The sequence below is a fragment of the Amblyomma maculatum genome, chromosome 4 (assembly GCF_055883805.1).
Source record: "Amblyomma maculatum isolate TAMU_Amacu chromosome 4, ASM5588380v1, whole genome shotgun sequence".
NCBI classification, from domain to species: domain Eukaryota; kingdom Metazoa; phylum Arthropoda; class Arachnida; order Ixodida; family Ixodidae; genus Amblyomma; species Amblyomma maculatum.
The window spans coordinates 122,810,880-122,825,757 of record NC_139347.1 but is presented as its reverse complement, the minus strand read 5'-3'; positions in this window follow the sequence as shown (position 1 = coordinate 122,825,757).

The window sequence follows — 14,878 nt, the reverse complement described above, 5'->3', positions numbered from 1 at the left end:
ATTTTGTACGGCAGAGGTCAGCAGAGGTTTTTCAGTCCGAGTCACAAATGCAGAATCATCACCGGGAGCTGCATTGGCTAGTTTTCCGGTACGTGGATGGAATAGGACGTGACGAACTGCGGCGAGGAAGAGAACACGAGCGTCAGGTCGGCGGGGATGATGAACGGTTGGCAGCACGACCAAAGACACCGGGGTCAACACGAATGTGGTCGGATTGATGCAACGAATAGCGAAGGGCATTGTCACCGCTGCGGTCGACGTAGGTGAACTGACGAGATGGCGTGTACCAACGGTTACGGCAGTGATGGGACATGCGACGAACGCGGGAACAAGTTGCAATCATTTGGATTGCGGTACCGATATCGGGGCGAGACACCGGCGGTGAATGAGGCAGCTGCAATCACAGGAGGGGCCGGCCTGGAATCCATGGTGTCGGTGGCGCAGGTAAAAGGGAGACCCACATTCGCAACCTCTTTGCGAACAACAGCCTAAATGAGGTATATTGTAGCCAAGGTGTTGTCGGGGGTATGCGAGAGTGAAGCAGCGGGATACATTGTCTCAAGCTCTTGGCGGACGATACGGCTTAAAGTACTGTCATTAGCAGGTGGTCGAGGAGTCGGAACATCGACACAGGAGAAGCTGGCAGCTGTGTTGGGTAGCCGGTCGAAACGATGAGATATGCACCTCTGTTTCGCTTGCTCGAAACTTCGGCACACTTGTAGCACAGGGTGCACTGTGGAACAATCGCTGCACAAAAGGAGGGTGAAGGCATAGTCGGCAATGCCTTTTACTTTGTGGCAAACTTTATCTTCCTCAGGCATGGCATCGCCAACTTTTCGGCACAGGGATAGGACATATAAGTGATTTAAGACTCTGTAGACGTTTGGGCGCGAGAAGCGAGCGCTTATTTTGGCGGCGAAGTGACGGCTTTCCGAACATGTCGTGGAGCTTCTGCTTAAAAAAATCCCAAAGTGTGAGGTCATCTTCATGGGTTTCAAACCACACCCGTGCTGTCCTAGTCAAGAAAAAGATTATATTCGCGAGCATAAGTGTGGAATACCACCTGTTGTGCTTGCTGACGTGTTTGTATAGGGCCAGCCAGTCATCTACATCATCGTCGTCAGTCCCACAGAAGGTTCCGGTGCCGTAGATGTAGCGGTGTCAGTAGTCATAGTGGTGGTACCGGTGTGTCGGCCGCTGCGGAGATCCAGCTTTGACGGGGAGCGAAGGATTGACCTCCACCAAGAGAAGTTACGGGGAATATTCACAGTCCGACAGCTGTCCGCACCGCTGAGAATGATCACAGCACAGATCGAAGCCCTCGTCTGCGTCTTCTTCTGGGAATCTGTTGCACTTTATCCTGAGCACGACCAGCGAATACCACTCTATAACATTATATATATATATATATATATATATATATATATATATATATATATATATATATATATATATATATAAATGACGGCTAATCGACACGCTGATTTCGCAATGCCTGCATGACCGCCGAGGTTTCTACTGTGTCAAATGCGATTTCTTAATAATGAATTTTATATTACGAGTATTTTTTATGGGTAGGTATTTTGTTGACTACACAACCTAGAGCACGAAGACGTTTTTAAAATTTCCCGCCTATGCATTTCTGTTTGTGTTGTAAGCTTTTTCTAGTCGGCATGTAATAGACCAGAGAGAGAATGAGTAGACATCAGCACGCATGCCGCGCATTTTCACCTTTTCAGATAGTAATTTGTTGCTGTTTCGTACTCGACTCGCCCGCCTTAAACCTTCTTATTTTTCCAGCTGCACTCCCGAGCCCCGCATCCTCCTAATGAAGTGACGCCGGTGAACCGTAGTTGAAGCGATATTTGGTACACGAGAGTACGAATCTCCAACAAATATTCCTCCGTAAAAAAAAAACGGCTTTTACTCGTTGATGAGCGTAAGACAGCACACTACGAATTCGTAACTGAGATGAGTATCGGCCCAAGGCTAAACGTCGACTAAACTTTGCCGTGACTAAACAGTGTCACTTCAGTGGCCGCAATTGGGATGCCACACAGGTGTGGTTATAGATATTAGAAGCTGCACGACACCATTATATGTGTGCGTTCGGAAGACTGACAATTCTATAAAGCGTATTTGAGTAAAATTATTTATCAGTTCTCTTTTGATGCGCTGGCCATGCTTCTAAGCTCTTTTATGATTGTCCCGTGCAGTTACTTAGTACAGCACCAAAGCTGTCATCGGGTTATCACATAAAAACATCAAAACTGCATTTCACGGGTACAACTATGGACACCATTTCTGTAACAAAATTTATTCTTTTACCCCCTCCTGCCCCTTTCCAGCATGGACGTATAGAATCACCACGCAGTGTGCAGAATGTAAATGGCTTTCATGGATGGACAAGTCGTCTGTACGGCAGAATTCTTGATAGCAACGTAAAGTGAGTAGCGACTCCTCGTCCATATTCCCTTACTATTTTCTTTTAGACCGAATGTTTAACCCACGATCTGTACAAGCATTAGTTACACCCCTTATTAGGTTAAAAAGCTCGTTTTTTCGTGTTATTGCCAGTACCGATTGCAACAAACAGATTCTCTTTTAGCTTTGTTGCATACTTCAATATAGCTGGGGTGCTTAATTATCCTCACATTTTCATGTGACAAATATTCATACTACTAAAAGCCATTATGTTGTCGAAGATGATGTTCTCTTGGCAGCTACTAGTTAATGAGCATAGTTTGTTTCAAGCGCCGAAAGAAAAATTGAAGAGAAGAGCGTGTAGAGTCATGCCAAACAGCCTGCGTCGCACTACAGGAACGTTATTTAATGGCTGCTCTCAGCTATCAAGCCAGACCTAAACACACACGTCGCATGCTTATCAAGAGACTCTGCTTAAGCACATCCTGAATAGAAAAATGAGGACGCCTGAGAAGTTCACAGCAGCAAAAAGAATAGATTTCTGCAACACATTTTGTATATGACTCCACGGCGCGGTTTTAAGAGGTAATATTATGCACGTTTTTACGGATGAAGAAGCGGTCAGTAAATTGGGTAAGAGTGGCCGCGCTAGGCCTGCCGATATTTGTCAAACTCATCTCGTCGCCATCCTTTACGGCAGTTGTTCACTGTTCCACGCCCCGCCCCCCTCTCTGCAAAATTTTGGGGGAGCTTGCTGCGTACGTTCATCTGTGATCGTCCTAGCCTTGCAGCTTCAGCACCCTGCGTCTGCTTTGACCGTCGGTAGCGGAAACCACTCACCGCGGTGGCATTTAGATCGCCATCGCTAGTCTCCGATGTTCTCTCTCGTGCTGAAGCTGTGGCCAGCGGCTTGCTTTTCTACTCTGCTTCATCGGAAGCACTGCCAATTTTAGTGTCGCATCAAGTGAATGAATCGTTTCCTCCCTAAATGTTTATTTAATGCACTGCTCTGCTATATGGAGCTCATGAAGGGCTCATCGCTGACAGGAGGATATCGCTTGCTAGGGCACTGAGGCAAGCCACATTTCACTGCAGTTAGACAAGTGAGCTGCGGATGCAACTGTGCATTATCCGCCGGCAGGGAGCGTAGCTGAGAGCATCAAACGAATATTGTGGTACGTTTTTCCTCTATGTCGACGCAGAAAACAAGTCTGGGGTGTGGTCTTGCCATGTGTGCATTTTGGACACGACGTCCTATACGTTTCCGCTCCAGAGGGCATCATCAATAAACTACCGTCTTTATGCATGGCTGAAAGGGAGCTCTACTCCGCCCAGTTGGCTGAGTAAAATTGGTACGAAAAAGGCAGAATTTTTCTTTAACACTTCTTATATAAATAAACAACCGTAAAGTAAGAAACACAAACTAGTCTGACAAATGGCACAAACGCAGGGGCCACCAGCGCACGACATGACTAAACCGTTTCGCCATTTAGACCTGCCAATCACATAAAGCCGCGCAAATAGAGACTACACGGGTGTACCTCCCACCAGAACACGGCTTCGAAACAGCGATCCCATATGGGTTGAAGCAAAAGGTATTTGAAGAAACGAAAATTTTCTGGATGGCCGGCCTTGCATAGAGTGCAGTAGCAACTCCTAATAAACTTTCAAGACACGAAGTTCGCTTGCTCCAGTAGGAGTAAACAAACTTCAGTGTGGGTCATGGCCACAGATTGTTAGTCTGGTAAACATGCTGCTGCTGCGACACTTGGTCAAAAGCTTGGTACTTTGCTCCCTCTCCCAACAACTTACGGCCATTTCCATTACGTCGTGCGTAGGTAAACACATGGCACGCATTACCAACAAACATATGTTCAAATCGCTGCGGACCCAGGACGGCCTACAATACAGAATATTGGTTCAGACAGTGACTGTGTGCTGAAGTTGTTCTCTAGCTGAAGTAACTCTCAAAAAACCTAGCAGAGTACTGGAATCTGCACACCACTTCAGACCTGAAGGGAACTTTCGACAATACAAACAAGGGAATTTGAAGGCCTGACATCAAAACACTTTCAGTAGAAAGTGTATAACTACATCCGGCGATAGGGTGTGCGATATCAGCGTGCGTTAAACTTTCTACGAGGTGGGAAGTAATCCCTCCACAGGTACCTCTCTGTTTTTGTTTGCCATCTCCCACATTTCACCTTTTCGTTAGGGTGTGGGTATGGCATTTTTTTGTATGAATCAGTATAAAATTCTATTTTACTTGTTGCCATTGGGGTCATTATGAACATCTTTCTTCTTTTGCTAGGGTGTCACAAAACGCCACTGAATCTCGAGTCTGTTGGCTTAGTTTGTTAGTATATAACTTAGATAGTATATGTTTTCCTTTATTTGCGCTTCGGCTACTCGCCTGGCCTCTCTGGCCTTTCCAAAAACCTCAAGACATACTATACGACCCTAGAGTACTCTCCTCAGCACACCCATATCTCTCTCAGTATGACTAAATGAGATTGGCGATTTCTATCAAGCATCAGTTCCTCAGGTGTAAACCCCGTCGGCTTGTGGCGCACTATCCTGAGAGCGAACAACGTAGCCGGTAAGGAACGTTCCATACCTTCATGTTCTCGTAGCACAGTGCTGGAAGCACAATTTCAGAGTAGTATAATCATCCTTCCAATCGTCCTTCCAACAGTGCAAAGCACTGTTGGAAGGACGGTATTAGCCTTGTTTCGTAGCTGGAAGCGGCACGACAATATCGATCACCAAGCGCTTTAATGTCTTGTGATGATCGGAACCAGCTGCACGGTGCCATTTGTTTGTAATGCAGTTTCCCTACCCGTTACCGGATGTCATGATATATCGTAAATGTCTCCATATCCCTGAAACACAGAGGCCAATAAAATGCCTACAAAAGGCGAGCCTTTCTTTTTTAATCCCCATGTGGCCTAACCATCCACTTTTATTTGGCAGGCGAAGCAAATCTTCTCTGCACCTCTTAGAAACAATTAGTTGTTCAAACACCACGCCTTTTTCGTCCTTATAGTGACGGTATTGTTGCCCAATTTTCTTCGTAGTGTTACATCTTTCCTAAACCTTCTTTCCTCGTAAGCACCGTAAACTTTCGGGAGATAGTCATGCTCTTCCTTTCCTTTTAAGAATTAAATTTTGTTTGCAGACGCCAAACGCTCAAAACTACTTCAAGATGGTGGGCAAATTGAACCAATTGTAGGATGGGGATATATAAGATGTACTCGGAGATCTGGGGGAGCCCGTCAGGAACAAACACGTACCAGCAGGTCTAAAGCACACACCAATAGCGATGTCGCTGGCGACAGCGCACGGAAGCTTCTTCTTTGTCTCCGAATGTACATCTTCCTCTTTACAAGGGTCACCGGGGAGAAGAGGAGCCATCTTGGCGACTTACGGCGTAGACAAAATCGCAGGGTCCTAATATTGTTTAAGGCACTGGACGTGGGCAGTTTCATGGTCGCGTCGACCGAGATCAGGTGAGGGCGTCAGCGGTTCCACAATATAATTGACTGGAGAGATGCGCTCCAGGACATAGTAGGGGCTGTGATACTTGGAAATAATTTTAGAAGATAGTCCGGGAGTTCTTGATTGAATCCAGAGCCACACAAAATTGAAAGAATAGAATTGCGGTATCGTCTGATGGTTGTCGCGACGACATTCCTGGTGGGACTGGGTTTCAGTTGTGAGAGACCGGGCATTTTGGCGGCGCTCCTCTGCATATCGAGCAGCTTCAGAAGCAGCGGTATACTCAGATGCATCTGGTTGGTACGGAAGAATGGTATCTAGTGGAGCAGAGGGGTGACGGCCGTAAAGAAGATAGAGTGGAGAAAACCGGTAGTTGACTGTGTAGCAGTGTTGTATGCGTACGCCGAATATGGAAGGAACAGATCCTAGTCAGAGCGGTCGCAGGAGACGTACTTAGAAAGCATCCAACCAAGGGTACGGTTGAAGCGCTCGGTGAGTCCGTTAGTCTGCGGATGATAGGCGGTAAAGGTTTCATGAAGTGTATGGCACTCTTTCAGTAGAGCTTTAACAACGTCAGTTAAAAAGGCACGTCCTCTGTCACCGAGTAGTTGACGAAGTGCGCCATGGCTTAGGACGAACCGCTGCAAAAGGAATGAGGCTACGTCTGATGCTGTGGAAGATGGAAGGGCAGCAGTTTCTACATATCTCGTCATGTGGTCAACCGCAACGATGGCCCAACTGTTTCCAGCGGCAGTGTACGGAGCGGGCCGTATAAATCAATACCGACGCGATCAAAAGGGCGAGATGGGCAAGATAACGGCTGCAACTCGCCAGAAGAAAAATGACAAGGGGACTTGCGACGTTGACAGACTAGGCATGAGCGAATGTATTTGAGCACAATGTTGTACTTGCCCCTCCAGTAGTATTGCAAGCGTAGGCGATGGTATGTCTTGCCCACTCCCACATGGCCGCATTGTGGGTCATCGTGAAAGCAGTCGCGGACTTGCGAGCGTAGGTGGCGGGGAATGACTAGAAACTATTTGCGGCCGCCAGCACTGGAGTTGCGGCGATAAACAAGGTTGCCGCGAATGTGAAGTGCGATGCTTGGCTTCAAAGCGCACGCGATGAATAAGCTGCCGATGGATCTAAGAGGACCTCGATAAGAGAAGCAACCCAGGGGTCACTCCGCTGCTCACAGGGCATGTCACTGATGTGAAGTGATGTTGCCGAGGCATCCTAGGTGGAACGGCTTGTGACGTCAGTTGGAAGGGGGCAGCGAAAAAGGGCGTCGGTATCTTGATGCTTGCGGCCGGAGCGGTAGACTACGTTAACATCAAATTCCTGTAGACGAAGAGCCCACCTAGCAATACGGGCGGATGGGCCTTTCAAAGAGGAAAGCCAGCACAGCGCATGGCGGTCGGTCACAGCTTCAAAATGGGCGGTCATAAAGGTAAGGGCGGAATTTGCTCAGAGCGGCAAATTTTGCCAAACATTCTTTTTCAGTGACCGAGTAATTTGACTCCGTCTTTTTGAGCGTTCGACTTGCATAGGCTATGACGTATTCAGAAAATCCAGATTATCCACTGAGTGAGTACAGTGCCAAGACCGACACCACTGGCATCGGTGTGTACCTCAGTAGGGGCCAACGGGTCGAAGTGACTCAGGACAGGCGGTGTTGTGAGGATGCGGCGCAACGTAATTAAAGCATCATCGCATTGCGGTGCCCAGAGCGAAAGGTCGGAGCTGCCCGACAGAAGCTGCGTCAAAGGGGCAGCAATAGAGGCGAAGTTTCGAATGAACCTACGAAAGTAGGCGCACAAGTCTAGGAAGCTGTGAAGGTCTTTGATGGATCTCGGCTTGGGAAAGGCAGCGTCAGCACGAAGTTTGGCCGGGTCTGGAGACACGCCTTCCTTGGAGACAACGTGGCCTAAAATAGTCAGTTGACGGGTGGCAAGACGACATTTCTTTAAGTTGAGCTGCAATCCGGCATCAGAAAGGCAGGTCAAAACGTGCTTCAGTCGGTAGAGAAGTGTCGAAGTGAGGAGAAAAGACGTCGATATCATCGAGATAGCAGAGGCAGGTCTTCCATTTCAGTCCACGCAAAATGGTGTCCATCATTCTCTCTAATGTCGCAGGAGCATTGCAAAGACCGAAAGGCATAACAGTAAATTCATATAGGCCGTCTGGAGTAACAAAACCGGTTTTAGAGCGGCCGGCCGCTTCTATCGGCACCTGCCAGTATCCGGAGCGTAAATCTAGGGAGGAAAAGAATTCAGCCCCTCGCAAGCAGTCCAGTGCGTCGTCTATGCGCGGAAGAGGATATACGTCTTTCTTTTGTAACCTTAATAAGTCGGCGGTAATCTGCATTGAAGCGGATGGAACCATCCTTCTTTTTAACGAGTACTACAAGCGAGGCCCAAGTGCTGTTTGAGGGCTGAATTACGCTGTCATGGAGCATCTGATCTACTTGCTCTTCAATAACCAGGCGCTCTGTTGAAGAGACACGGTAGGGCCGCTGTCGAAACTGCGCGTGGTGTCCAGTGTCAATCCGATGAGTGACAGTTGAACTTTTGCCCAGGGAATTTTGATGAGTCGAAGGAGGAGCTGAATTGTTGAAGGAGGGTAAGAAGTTGTGCTCGCTGTTGTTCAGGAAGATTGGCGTCGATTGAGTGGTGGAACAGGTCTGTAGAAGAGGGAGGTGATACAGAAAGGGGAGGGCTGAGTGCAGCCATGGCGAGGCGCGGTGCGGGGTCAGTCTCTTCATGGAGATGAGATGTGATGGGTTGCAGGCTCCCGAGACATTCACCGTTGCGCAAAGCAGTAGGGTAGTTAAACGGGTTAGAGAAACAGAGCGTAGAGAAGCCAGCGAAAACAGTGAATAAAGCATGGGGTATGGAAGGCACCTTCGGCGCAGAATTGTATGTGCTGGCGTGAAGAGGACAGTTTCATCTCACATAGAGTTACAAGTGATATATACAAGCAGGGACGAAGAAGGAAGGATGTCGATGTCTTCGGCGACGAGGGCTTTAGCGAATAGACTAGAAGGAGCGTTGTCTGACACGGGCTCAGGCAGCGCAGAAAATCCGACTTCAGCGCGAGCACAATCAATTATAGCGGTATGATGCGACAGGATATCACAGCCTAAAATTACAGCTTGTGAGCAACTTGGCAGCACGAGGAACTCAATTATATAAAGGTGATTGTTGATCATTCCTTGAGGGGTGTACGCTGCTAAAGGCTTGATTTGCATAGAGCTGGCCGTTCGCAAAGAAGGTCCTGCAATTGGCGTCTTCATTTTCTTTAAGGAGCTACAAAGTTTGGCGTCCGTTACCGAAACCTCAGCACCAGTGTCAATTAAGAGCATGACAAAAACACCTTCGACGAAAATTTCAATGAGATTGGCTGGCGATAGATGAGGACTTGGGAAGTTCGACAGGTGGTAGTTCTCGTCTCACGAACTGCGGCCTCAAGTGTTCTTTACGTGAAGCATTCGGTCGACGTCGCATCGGATAGATAGAGCGGCGTCGCGGCGATGGTGACCGACGGTGGGAGATGGCTCAGCGGTCTGGTGAGAAATGAAGGCTTGACTTGCTGGAGGCTCAGTAGGCGCAGAACACTGTGGCGTCGAAGACCAGTACCCAGAACTTTGGATAGGTGGTGGTGATACCGGGAGATGGTTTCGGCAATAGCAGGAATGATGCCCAGCCAGCCTGTAAATGTAGCAAATTGGCCGATTGTCTCTTGTGCGCCAGGGATTGCGTGGTCTTGGAGCCGGTCGAAAATAGGGTGCTGACGCTTGCAAAGGCACTGACGGTAGAGTGTAAGCTGGCGGCCGAGGTCGTGCTATCATTTCGGCATAAGTCAAAAGACCGGCGACAGGCCTTGGGGTGACATCGTCATAGGTCATAGGAGCGGTGGCAGATCTTGGAGCGGCGTCGGCGCAAGTCAGAGGAACATCAGCGACAACTGATGGCAGATGTACAGGTGGAAGTGCCTCAGCAACCTGCTCCTGGATAGCTTGCCGCAATGCCGGGGCCAAATGGTGTGGCTGCTCTTGAGGGATAGGAAGCAGGGAAAGTTGATGCGCCAGTTCTTCACGAATAAATGCTTTATTTTGCTGCAGCAACGATGGATTGTGGGCTTCAGGCGTCAGTCAGGCAAGCGATTAAACTTTTGCTTGCGGCTGACGCATCAACACCCTTTGCTTGCGCAGCTCCTCGAAGCTCTGGCAGAGCATGAAGTCTTCAATAACAGTCCGCAAGTCGCGCGCTGATAACATCTGGAAGGCGTCATTGTCAATACCTATCAAGACATGTTTGATTTTTGCAACTTCTGACATATTCGCGTTCACACGCTTGCACAGCTCGACGATATCTTTGATATAGCTTGTAAACCTTTCGCCGACCTGCTGCTTCCGCTCACGCAAGCGCTGCTCGGCGCGCAATGTCCTGACATCCGGGCGACCAAATACTTCGTCCAGCGTTGTTTTAAATGAAGCCCTCGTACGGATGTCGCGTTTATGGTTACGGTACCACAAGTCTGCAATGCCTCTGCCGCACTTTTGCCTTCTTGAACACAGCGACGCGAGGTGCATTCGGCTGCTAGTGTGGGGGTATTTGGCCCTGTTTTTAGTTCTTACTGCTCCAATATCCAGAACCGCATCGGATCTGGTATGCTGCGTAAAAATGTACCCAAATACATGCAATTCTAGTTCACTAAAATGATCATCAAAAATGTCCACACCTTTCCACTGCTCTAAGTTTACCTTTCGAGTGTAACCAAATTCTACTACGTCTCTGATTTCAATTTTGCCCCTTTATAAATTTTTTGACGCTATGCCCCGGGTGACAACAACCCATATGCCTTTAGAAGGATTGCATTTATTTTATCATATTCGCCAGAGTTCTTGCCTATTCTGAAAATGAGATTAGCGACCTGACTCACGCGAACGAGACAACAGATGCTGCGGCCAAGAATTTTTTTTTAGTTCCTTTTCTCGCATGTCCGCTCAATGTTCACGCGGAAAAGAGCAATGATGTCACTAAACTGATAAGGTTGCATCAGATCGCTCCTCAAAATATTTCTCCGTCTCCAATGGCGCTTGCCTGCGGAGCAGAAACATATACTTCAGCCTCCTTCATCGCAAGTCTAACCGCTTTTTCTCAATGTTATGCTCACGCCCCTTGATTTCGTGTGTGTGATTCTTCATCGGCATGACATTTGTGTTCTTGCTCTTTCCCCATTTCTTAAGAACCTCTTCACATTTAATGAGCTCCTCGTCTTCTGCCTTCAGAGCAAACCTGGAATTAATAAGTGGAGGCTTGCGGACGGCCCCTGCCGTTTCCCCCCCCCCCCCCCCTAACTGTTTACACATCGGCAGTGATTCCGGTAGCCGTAAAGACTTGGGATCCATGGTGAGCTGACGCTAGACTCTCTCTACTTGTCCCTTACCGCGACAGATCAAAGACAGCACGCTCTGTTTCCGAACAGTGATGCACCTGCCAGCTTCCCCATGTACTTAGAGAACCTGGTGAATCTCAGTCGGAAACGTCAGACACTCACATAGCTGTTATCATGGGGATCATATGCATGGTGATCTCATCGCTGCCAGCCTGTTTGCCATGCCGCGAGGTGGTTCGTAATCGATGCTGTTAGGAGATGGGCCGTCCGCGCGCTACCAGGGGCCTCGAGGAAGAGGTTCAATTCCCAACCATATCCGCTTATTTCTTGAGAAAATTAAGTTAACTCAGTACAAGAATGACGGTGCGTAGACCATTCAGAGAGAAAGACAGAGTAGTAATATAAGTACAAATACGCAGCACGATTGCTTGGGAAGGTCCGCTGTCATCGTCATTTGTCTTTCGGAAACTGCCACCATAGCACAGATACATGGATAAGGCAGTTCGCCGGAAACAGTACGGCCCACGGAAGGCTTCGAAGGAGCCGTGGATGCGCTGTTTGTCTCCACACGATAATACGCAGCACTGCAGGCGACAGAAACAAAAAATTGGCGCTCCCACCTTTCCCCCATCGTGTCGCAGATTCCTGCCGTCTTGTATCCATGCGCATCGCGGGCCACTGCGCTGTCCCTCCTTCCTTCCTCCGCGGCGCCGAGCGCGTCGTCACAAGCCAGAGAAGTCGTCCCGATCACAACAGAGTAAGGGGCCCGTCGTTCATGTCGGACAGAGATTAAAAAAAAAAGCATTGAATCTATTACTGGCTGGCGGCTGCCATGGCACCCGCTCCCCCTTATCGCTCTACCCTGCGGCTCTTCGTTTTCGTGCTTTCATCGGACAAGCTGCGGAGAAGGCAGGATGAATTTCGCCGTGTTCAGTGAAGTATCCGAGACGCAACTTTCAATGTCTATTGAGTATTTAACCTTTTCCGATCCCAACACATGGGAATTCTGTTTCACAGCGCGGTATGGAGGCCAGTGTATTGAGCGGCAACATATTTCCGAAATACTAGATTAGGACGGACTGGTAACTTCTTAATTAATCACTTTTCAGTAACTTCGTTTTTCAAATGTTCTGTACCTTACCATTCTCCTTGAATTCTATGCCTTAAAGGCAAATTGTTTCCAAATAGTTGCTCACCTAGGGCGAACCGGGAATGTATCATCTAAAATTAAGAGAATAGAAAGCGCGTATACTCTAAGCTATAAAGGGAACGCATAAGCACAGCCACATGCAATAACCTCAAGAGCATAGAAAAAGTCAGGCTCAAGTTGCCGCAAAGTATTTACATCCCTTGTAGTCTAAGTAGGCCCACGTATGCAGACCTTTCGGTCAAGCAAGAAAAGCCCCAGCGTTAGCTTATGTGTACATTTTTCAAGCCAGAGTTCCGCCTACGTCAGTAGCTTCTACATGTTAGTCGCATTTGCATGTTCCATGCGCGACATAAGTGTGCGCTTCCTGGGCAGATTATGCCCCCACTTACTCGAGACTAATCACCATCCCGTGGTCATCTTAACAGTAATAAATTGCTTGCTGCCAGAGACAGAGGGAAAAAGAAGGTTAAAGGGAATGCAAGAACGGTGACAACAAAGTGCAAGAACATTCAAGCGCACTGTAAATCCGTGTCAGGCTCCACCTTGGTTTCTAATATAAAGAAACGCTCGGAGGCGGAACATACGACCGGCTCTGACGACTAACTTTTAGGCCTAGGCTTAGCAACCTTGAAAACAGCTGAGGGATCTGATATGGACTTTATGCTAGCGCCGCCGCCGCATGTCTTCGTGTTCAGTGGCAGAGATCAGTCAGGTGTCTTCCAATGTACACCATTGTACACGTTCCACTTCTGATTGGGATCTAAGTGTGTGCTCGGCGTAAAGATTCCCCATGTACCGGGGGTAAGGGGAGGAGGTTGCGAGAACCCCAACAGGTGGACGAAGCTGAAGCTGTCAGAAAGCCGCCGAAGGGGGCCTTTTCCTGCCCTCGCCGCCTCGTCCCCACATCACGAGCGGTGACCGGCGTTATCGGCCCCGTGTCCGTTCCGGCTCTGCATAGCGGTCAGTACGCCGACGCTGGTCGTACAGTGCACTATGGTCAATGCGGTGACGGCTGAAGAGCCAATCCCCAGAATTATTGTATAAACGTTTGACATACAGTGGGTTGTAAACGGGGTCAGTGAATAACCAAGCACTTGTGAATGAAATGTGCTGCAGTTGAACGTATGCATGAGCAGCCTGACTAGTCACAGTGGTGGCCGAATTGTAGGTTAAGGTAAGTAATGTTAATTGATCTTGTTTTGCAGTCGGCAGCTAGGTTACGCAGCTCGAGCAAAATTTTGTCACCTGATAGACCCATCCCATTTGTTTGTCAAGAAGCACTGAATTTTGTTGTGTCGCTAAAGGGAGGAATCCAGCGGAGGGCCGTATCGCCAATGGCGAACTTTATGGTCGTCTGCCGTTGCTTTTTTGCTTGTTTGCATGACACTATTCCATTCTGGAGATGGCCAGGTGTTCACCGGTCTCGCCAGGTTGGTCGTTTGACGGTCTCGGAGCTCCTGGGCATAAAGTGTCGAGCCCCGAGAGGATGGTGTAGTGTTTTGCGAGTTCTCCATCGTATGTTACGTTTTGTGATCAAACAGGAAGGCGGATGAAGTAAAGTCTGTCGAGACTTGCTGTAGTTTGTGTGGCAAAGTGGCTCTCAGGGACTTGAGCATTTCAACCTTTGTGCGACACTGTGAAAGTGATTAGCATAGTTCCTTGTTTCGCGCTAACACTTTGATGATGTTCGTGTGGGGACAGTAGGTTGGGGTCTTTTTGTGATGAATGAACAAAGCTGCGCAATGTGTGAAGATTCTGGCTAAAAAAGTGACATTATCGGTAGTCAGGAGGGATGGAAAATCGAATTGCGTGCAAGTTTCAAGTATATTGTCGAAGATCACTTAGCAGTTTATTTTTAGGACGGACAAGAACTCGACCCTTATAAAAAGTAATTAGGGGCGAACAGTACATAGCACCCCTCTCTTCTTAGCGGGCCTTAGGGTCTCGGTAAATGACACAGCGCGATCTGCCAGAGGCAACGCCTCTCGCCGGATTATATTAATGCTTGTGGTTTTCATCTGCGGATGTTTACTTTTGGGTAGACTGGGCATGATATAACGAAGGCGATATGTTATTGCCATAATGGCGATACTCTTTAAAAAGAGGAAGAATTATCCGTTTTTGATTCATAGAGTAATTGCCTTAATATGATGTGATTACCTCGTGGGCTCGTTGTTCCCCTGCAATGAAGGTCAGTGAGGCACGCCATGGTGCGGTCACTTCTTCGGATAGTCTGCTCATGTATGTTGCTTCGCTGGCCGCTACACGTCTGGGCCGAGGTGCGCAGCAATGCTGGGCTGGGGGTGCATCGGGCGACTCCAGTATGCTAAAGCAGGGACACGTACTTAGCCTCGTGCAAAAATTTAGAATACCTGTTTTAGAATCCGTTAAACGATACTGTGCTTT